Source organism: Anser cygnoides, chromosome 2, assembly GCF_040182565.1.
Source record: "Anser cygnoides isolate HZ-2024a breed goose chromosome 2, Taihu_goose_T2T_genome, whole genome shotgun sequence".
NCBI lineage: Eukaryota > Metazoa > Chordata > Aves > Anseriformes > Anatidae > Anser > Anser cygnoides.
The window spans coordinates 149,553,825-149,562,522 of record NC_089874.1 but is presented as its reverse complement, the minus strand read 5'-3'; the positions used below and the strand labels follow the sequence as shown (position 1 = coordinate 149,562,522).

Below are 8,698 nucleotides of genomic sequence, written 5' to 3'. Positions count from 1 at the left end.
GAAGGCTGAATTTCCTCCATGACTCTTGCTGCCACAGAAGTACCTGTTCTTTGCTTCTGCAACAGACATAAAATCTGACAGATTTAAACTAAATGTGTAAGATGCATAAAATGACAGATTGCAGTGATAGGCAAATAAGAAAGGTGAATTTTATGTATGCTGCCAGTACATGTTTCAAACAATATGCAATGGGAAGATGTGATAAGACTAATGAAATATTAATAATGGAAGGAGTAGGAATAATTATTTAATATTTTTTCAGTACTCAATATCTGAAAAAGAAGCTTCTACTTAATCTATACCATAGTGATTAAATGCAGAGCACCATTACTTTTACTACAAAGAGAAAAACTTTTTCTTTGGCAGCAGTAAAAGGAAAGTGGGTAGATAAAACAAACTCTTTAATTCATATGTCCTTACTCATAGGTTTCCCGTCAAGCATGGTTTCTTCTTTATTTAGAATCAATACTAAGTAAGGAAAGGATAAATATATAAATCGCAAAACTCTTTCTGTGGGTGTACTGGTAGCCAAAGTAAATTGTCTGAGGTTTGGAGAGACCTTGTGCTTGTTCTGTATTTGCTCTAAAATGCAGAAGTGATGAAGAAATATTTTGTTTAAATCCCTAGAATGAGGGCTGTAAGGACTGCCTGGAGCGCTGGCCGTGTTTATGACACACAGCATTCCTGATAGATCCCTTGCTGCTTATTTCTGTAGTATTCCCATTCTCTGTGGAGAGGGTGAGGTCTCGCACACAGCCAAAAATGGGAAGTCAAGGGCCTTTGGCTGGGCTCCAGCTCTTGTTTTTGCCATGCCAGGCAAGCAAGGCAATAACTCTGTAGGACTTTCTCCTAGGGGATTTATACTGTGGAGGCCTGATCCTGTTAACAGCTCAGGCAGTTACTCGAGTGCAAAGATAGGAGTACTCCCTTTATAGTTAGCAACAACTTTAAGACAGAGAATGTGATTAATTGTTTTACCACCAGTGGAATAAATTAACTGTACTTTTAACACCACCCCCCCAACAGATTTCACTTTTACCCAGCAAGTCACTTACACTCTCTTTGTGCTCGTGCCCTTTTGTGAAATGGATGCAGTAAAATACCTGGGTGATGGGGTGATAGTGCTGTGAATGTTCACCTTTGTGGCACATCCTAAAAAATCTTGAAAAAGATGAGTCAGAAGTGCAGAAGCTCTGATTTTTTATAATGCTTCTGGCTGGTTGCTCAGGTAGGACGGACCTCAGATAATGAAGTCATCTGGGAGAAATCACAAGTTTATTAAAGGTATGGTTTAACATTACTTTAAAGCTACTGGGATTTTATAGGTGTGCCAATATTTTCTATTCTTCTTAATGATCAGAAACAGCCTTCACTTTTATCTAGGTAAAAAATAGTATCAATATTAAAATAAGTTGGGGAACATGGGAATTGCTCCTCTTAAGTATTTGAAGTATGGTGTGTTTAGCAAAGAGGAAGGTATGAAATACATGTGTATGAAGTAGGTACTTCTATGCAGCAGACTTCATCAAAGCTGTGAGCTTCTTAAATTCAACACCGCATAAGCCTTACCTTCAAAATCAGGCATGTGCACCCTCAACACTACCTGGGCAGATAAGCCTGGTCAAGTCACTGTAGAAAACTCCTTCATCCTTCATGAAAGGTTTCAACCCATGAGAGGTTAAACATCACCTCAAAACAGCTGGGTGCAGCCAGCTGGCAGGGTCTGACACTTGCTCAGTAAAGAATTGCCAGAAGTGTATCAATAACCTGAAGAGTTATTGCTTGCACTATATTAATGAATAGTTTGGTCAAAATCTTCCTATCCGCCCTTCCTTCCTTCCTTCCTTCCTTCCTTCCTTCCTTCCTTCCTTCCTTCCTTCCTTCCTTCCTTCCTTCCTTCCTTCCTTCCTTCCTTCCTTCCTTCCTTCCTTCCTTCCTTCCTTCCTTCCTTCCTTCCTTCCCTCTGCCCATTCTCACACGAAATGGCAGGAAAATGATCTGAGAGCTCAAGATGAGCATGACAAATGAGGATGACAAACAGAGGGAGAGGCTTTATTGGCTCGGCTCCAAAGGAAATGAAATTACTTTGAGGAATTTTCAAATTTTGCATAAAATTAGCTGGATGCCAACCCACATGTTTAGATGTGGGTCGGATGAAAATTGCTGTCACAGGAGATGTGGAAGGTCAAATGATGAGACAACCCGCTCCTTGTGCTTGTGTCCAACAATGACAAAAATCTGGAAGGAAGTGGTAACGTGAAGGGGGCTATCTGGGATTGTAGCCTGCCAGCACTGATGCAGTGTTTTTGTTGCACGTCTATTCAGAAGAGAAAGATAATAGCAAAAAAAATGTCATAAGATTGATCCTTATGCATGTACAAATGGTTCAAATAAATAGTTCTGGAGTCACTGGGTTTCAAGGGGACTAAACACCAAGTTTGCAAGGCAATTCTTCCTGTAGGAGACAGAAAGCTGTACAGGAGCAGAGATGACATGAAAGCAGTGCCAGAAGAAGCTGGGATGGTGGTGAGGGTGGCACAGTTCTTAGATGACATGGCTCCTGCATTTGATTGAGAGGTGTTAGGAGAAGGCTGCGGCAAATCTCTGCCCAAACTGCTTGTGGAATAAGCACAAGAAACAATTCATCACTCTTGTGTGGAAAGTCTGGCAGAGGAAGATAACCTTTCCTACCTTGTTTTCATTAATTATTTCAAACTTTAGAAACAGTGGGAAAGGTATTTGCATTCCACACTGCAGCTCACTGTACACAGAAGAGGGTAAATAAAGGGTATGATGATATTTTAGGATGACACAATACTAAAGACTGTCTCTTGATTGACAGACAAGACCCCATGTGGACACTACAAGACTTAAAAGCCCCACAGGTCAAAGGGAGCAAAAAAAGAAAGGAAAGCAGAAAGATCTCTGGCAAGTGAGACTGACAGCCAAAGTGAAGCTGGGGCTATTGATCTGTTCTGGCCTGGGGCACAGGCCTGACGGAACTGAGGAAGGACCTGATTAGAAATGGAATTAGGAATTAGGAAAGAGGGAAACTTGGGAGTATGGCTTGCAGATGTGGGCCAGGCTGGAACAAGCAGGATGCAGGAGCTAGGGACTACTTCATCGGTGTAAGCGGAGTCATGAAAGAAAACATTTCAGACCGCTAGTCCATAGAAGGTAGGCAAATTTCACTCCCACCAAATAAATCATAGGAGACAGACCTACGGTTGAGATTGTTGTTCACCAACAGGGTGGGTAGGGAGCTTGGGGCTCCATCCACAACACAATCACCATGAAACTAAGTGGGGAAAGAAAAGAGCAGCAGAGCTGAGGCCATACAGGTCCAAATCTCATACGAGTACTTACGTCCAGAGATATCCCACATTTAGAATTCTAGAATTTCATCAATCCTGTTATCGACAGGATTGAGAGAACTGGAAATTGCTTCTGTGAGATGATTCTGTTGCTGAGCCCAAGTTTAAGGAAAATAGCAATTAAAAATTTTTGAACAGCCTTTGTTCCACTCACAGTACAGAACTAACGTAAAACTGAAGCAATCGATCCGACACAGAGCAGTATCGGGAGCTCCTCGTAGTCTGAGTGAAACCTCTACAGTTCATACACTGAAATAGTTATCAATATTTTTTCATCACAAGGAAAACGATATTTCATCTGAGATTTTTGTGTGAGATGAATGCTCACGTGACAGCAAGGCAGTCACAAGTACACAGGAAAGGACATATTCATAAATAAAGTAGCGTATTGTCTCACAACTAACAGCTCTTCCAAGCCACCCTGACAAGCTGGCAGAGTGCAATGGATGTGACACTCCTTTGAGAGTTGCACTTCAGTGTGTACCTGGCTGTTTTTCATGTGTATTCCCTGCTGTACTCTTCAAATCCATGCTCAAAAGCTCCTGAGGACCATTATTGAATTCCCCTGAGAGCAAAGCTGTAAAAAAAAAGGAAAGGGATGAAACACCTGCCCCTTGTTTTCCATGGTTTTCTATTTCCGATGTTATTAAAGAATGTGAGAACCATTGGTCACAAAGAAGAACCAATATACATGATACATTTTGTTCTTCAAGATAGGAAACAATAGGTTTAGGAGGGAAATTCTCCCCACTTTGTTTTATCTTGAGTTCCACTACAGAAAAAAAAAATAAATAAATAAAAATTTGGAATTTGTTCTTTCAATTTCAAGTGCTCATGAAGTTTTCACGAGGAAAACACAACATAAACCCTAAAGCATGTGGGTGCGTTGGCAACCCCTTTGGGTTTTAATGAGCATCATGTATATTTTTACTGGGGAGAAAGAAGTTCCTGTGTTTTTTTTCCAATATACCATTGCTTTAGTGGGAGTCAAAAGTGAAGTGAAACCATCGTGTTAACCAAGAGGATACCAAGATGATAGTGTTCTTCGGTTGTTCCCAGCACTAATACCCACTTGAAAGCAGTAAGGAGACCTTATTTCCTTTTGGGGGGTTTATTTTAGCATTTGAAATATGGCAGATAGCATAATTGGATTTTAAATATCTGATCCAAATTTATTTCAGGGGATTGAGTCAAAACAAATACAAATTCAAGTTTGCCTAGTGCATTTAAAAACTGGCAGCGCACGCGTTTCAGGACCTCACCAATTACAGCACTTTACTTATTTCTGCAACAGTTGGCTGCATGTTATTTCTATCTAAAACCGTGTCCCACACTTTCAGGCTTAGTTGCGGGTTCGTAAGTGTTTGTTCTATTATTCAATCATATTATAAAATGAACCACATTTTCCAATAGCTACTTCATGTTCCTTATTTCATTTTTAATTGTGGCATTTCTTCAAACATCAGTTGTCCCACAGGATTTCATTTTTGGACCACTTTTGCAAGCCACTAAAAATGATGAATTCTTGAAGCTTGCAATCTGAGCTCAGTTTAAGCTCACATACCAAAATCTTCTCCAAAACCATGTCAAAGAAGCCAAAACCAACCCCATACCACTTCCTAGGTCTAAGTTGCATAACGAATAGGTCTGCACCCTCCCATAAAAAATAAACACCCCAGCCTGCTGTATTTTTCATGGACAGAGAGTTACCTCAATATACATGAGGCATCAATATTGTCTTGCACCATGTAAACATGAGCCTTTTGTCTTCCGTATCTGCTTTTAACTCTTGCATCTTAAACCCTCTGGTTTCCTGTGGTCTGGTGGCATTGTTTATCACTCAGATACAGGGAAAAAGCATTTGTGATTACTGACAAGTGAGTTTTCATCAGCTAAAACACCTTTTTGACATTTATTTTAATTTCTGAATTTCTAAAGCTGTCCAAGTGCTGCTCATGCTTGTTGCACCATATCCTCACTTGAATGTTAAGGACTCCTTTCTGTCCTACGTTATAACTGTTAGGACATCCCACATTCCCAGATAAGTTTCAGTGTGGCCCTAAAGAATTTACAGAACAATCTCAGGCCAGTAATCCAGTTTTGTGATGAAAAAGACAGACCATTATTACCAAGTCCACATGTGACAGAAACAACCTTCTAGTGAAATGAGAAAAAGAATGCTGGTGAGGATGGAGGTTGCTGTCCTGTGAGTTATAGTGGCTGGGGTCTGAGCGATCATTGCTCTCAAAAAGGTGAAACAAACAACCTCATCTACATTTCCTGCCACCACTCTTGTTGTAAATTCTTTTCACACCACCAAAATTAACATATATTAAATGTTCACGTACTGTGACCTGCAAAGCACTTTCAGTGGGATTACTTCTTTTTTCCTAAACTCTCCTGCAACGTTTTTGCTCTGGAACCACAGTGATGAGTTTGTCATTGGGATGCATTTGAAAATAGACTCCCGCATAAGACACCCAGCCAGACTCACTCGCTGCCGGAGATGCAGCAGCCAGGGACATGCGGTGCAGAGCTGCAGCCTCTTCCAGGTGTCACCAGCCACTGCGGAGCTCCGGTGCTGCAACCTGCCAAGCAGCACACAGGGTCATGTCACAGACAAAAAGCAAGCCCAGTTTATGTTTAGCAAGCTGAGTTTGCCGGTCAGGTTCCCATATAATATTTGAAATCCTTAGCCCACGACTCCACCACGTTTCCATGTCCATATATTTCTTAAATTTCCCTTCTAGAACACAGTTGCTCACAAAGCTTATATCTTTTTTTCACAGATGATTCACTCTCCTTTTAGGACAAGACACTTCAGCTCTTTCATGAAGGCCAACCAGAGCAAGAGGAGGCTGTGTGTTTTGCTTTCACATCCAGTGAGAAACCATAAATATTTCTTCCCAGACTGTAATGAAGAATATATCATTGCTAAAAGCAAGGCCTGGGCTAGATCCTCCTTTCTGTCTTTCTGAAATGCCCGTGAGGCATGAAAGAAATGCCTCAGAATATGAAAAGGTCTCTGTGCTCCTGAGTCTGAGAAGGAAGCAGATCCACAGGCATGCACTGATCCCTTTCTAAGGAATCAGTAGAATCCCTCAGCCTGGGAGTGTCTTGGGAAATATCTGTAAATGGAAGATGTAGAAAGAAAAACTAAGAAAAATGCAGAATACAGAGGGACACTGTGCACCTACACTCTGGTTCGGTACTTAGGTCACAGCCCTTTAATATATAGCTTCTTTCAAAGGACTCCAGTGTTCTTTATGATTCTGCATCAGAGAAGTGGCATGGGTGGACGGTCTTCATTTTGGGTGGACAAAATGTTGATGACTGTGACAGGTTTGCATCTGGCAGAAAAAGTCACATTTGCCTTGACAAGAGCATAAAAAATTTTCTTGGCCAGAGTTGTTGCTGGAGCATCCAGGTACACACTGAAATGTGTTGAATACTGTGTTACTCCATCCTACGAGTGGCAGTCATGCTTTCTCCAGGAGAAGTGCTGGCATATATTGTCAGCTCTTCTTGCTCCAGCCCCTACCCAATACATCCTGTTAGACATGAGTGTTGAGATCTCAGCCAGGGCATAAGCTCATGAAAGTGGTCCCATCACTCAGCATCCTGATCAGAAATGACAGCTGAATGAAGCTGAGAGTCTTCACCAAATTGTATGCACTGAAGTCAATGTTCCTCCCTAATCTTTCCAGTGTCTTCATTCAAAAGCTAAGCCAGAATCAATGGGACATAAATTAATAGGGGAATACAAATTGATTCTAGACTATAGATCCCTTTAATCCCCTCTCCCAAAAGAAAGACTGGTACCAAAAGTCAATAGTCTACATAGTCTTTTTTGAGGCTCTCTGAAAAGCAAAGCTTTGTAACAGCAAGCCTACAAAATCTCTTGTTGAGACATATCAAGCACTGGTGATGGTTCCATAATGGTACTTTAATCATCAAGTAAGCAAAACATCAGCTAGAGCAAGTACTACAAATTGTACTCCATATCTACACTTACCATAAGCCTGCCCAGGCTCAGAGGAAGCTGACGATTCAAGGCATCTGACACCAATTCCTTCCTCCTCTGGAAGTTAGAGCTTTCCAATGGTAATTGTTTTGAGATGGCTGAATGGTGGAGTCCTCATTGAGAAATGGGTTCTGGAGGAAATAAAATAAAATAAAATTATCGTATTGGTACTATGGTAAGCTGTTATATTTTTCTATAGCGATATAGCATTTGGTATGCAACTTCGGTTTATAAACCAAGCAAGTTGGCTGAAGATCTCTAAGAAACAGGAAGAGTTATCACAGGCATTTATTTAAGATTACTTTACTCTTCCAGAGACACAGTTATGTGTGAACTTCTAAATCCAGGTAGAACACCACACACTATTGTGTTCTGTAATGAATAGTAAAAATGAGTACTCAGTAAAATTATTCTTCCATGCCTATTATTTTAAAATTATTTACAGTCCAAACTTCCTTATATGTATCTGTGTCTGGTTGAGTGTCTTGCTTATGAAAGTGAATTCCAAACAGAGCCATTCTGTGTGCAGCTGTGCAGAAGAACATTAAATTAAGATTCCAGTAGGCATCTGTAATTTTGATGTTTCTTAACATGTGAGAGCCTGATCTTCAGCTAGCTGTGAAGAGGGTTTTGTCTGAAATTGTAAAGTTTTTTTTGAAAAGTCAACAAAATGCTCTCAGCAATTCCACTGTGTGGAATCATATTGACAGTATGGGTGGGTCATTGACAGGGCTGGAATTTCTACCCAGAGAAAGCAAGACCTGACTGTCACCTTCTGCATGGACAGGCTTTCCAAGGGAACACAAGATGCAGTCTGCAAGCAAACTTCACAGAAATATTTTCGATGCAGGCAAATGGCAACTGGGTACAATGTCAAGCCTTGATGGTCACGAATCATACGTATTGATTCACAAGTCTCTCTCTTTTTTTTTTTTTTCTCTCTTCTCTTTTTTTTTTTTTTTTCCCGTCATATGTTCCTGAGCTTTTTTTGCCTTATTTCCTCTAGTTCTTTCTTGTCTCAAAGCTTCTCTTTCCTGTTTGTTTGCCTAGGAATTCCCATACTGCAACATTATTCAACATAACATATACCTTCTGTTCCCATTCCACATCTTCCCTGTTTCTGCTCTTTGTCTTCAGTTTCCTTTTTGTTCTTTTCTGCCATGTACATGATCCTGGCTCTGCTCTCATCCTCTCAAAATCAGCTCTGGATCCAGCAAGCCTACATTTCACCATCTTTCTCGCTTGGGGTCTTTGTTTCAATCTTTCCTTCTATTAATCAGTTCTCACTAACTCCCCTGTC

The 8,698-nt window shown here is 40.7% G+C and overlaps 1 long non-coding RNA gene across 1 annotated transcript; it reads right to left on the bottom strand.

The window, feature by feature from the left end:
• Positions 1–756: 756 nt before the first annotated feature.
• LOC106038461 (uncharacterized) lies at positions 757–8,317 on the bottom strand. Its single transcript, XR_010828772.1, has 4 exons — positions 7,390–8,317; positions 5,869–5,962; positions 3,859–3,951; positions 757–1,152 (listed from the first exon to the last, which is right to left on the bottom strand). It is a non-coding gene; the product is annotated as an uncharacterized lncRNA (long non-coding RNA).
• Between the last annotated feature and the right edge of the window lie 381 nt (positions 8,318–8,698).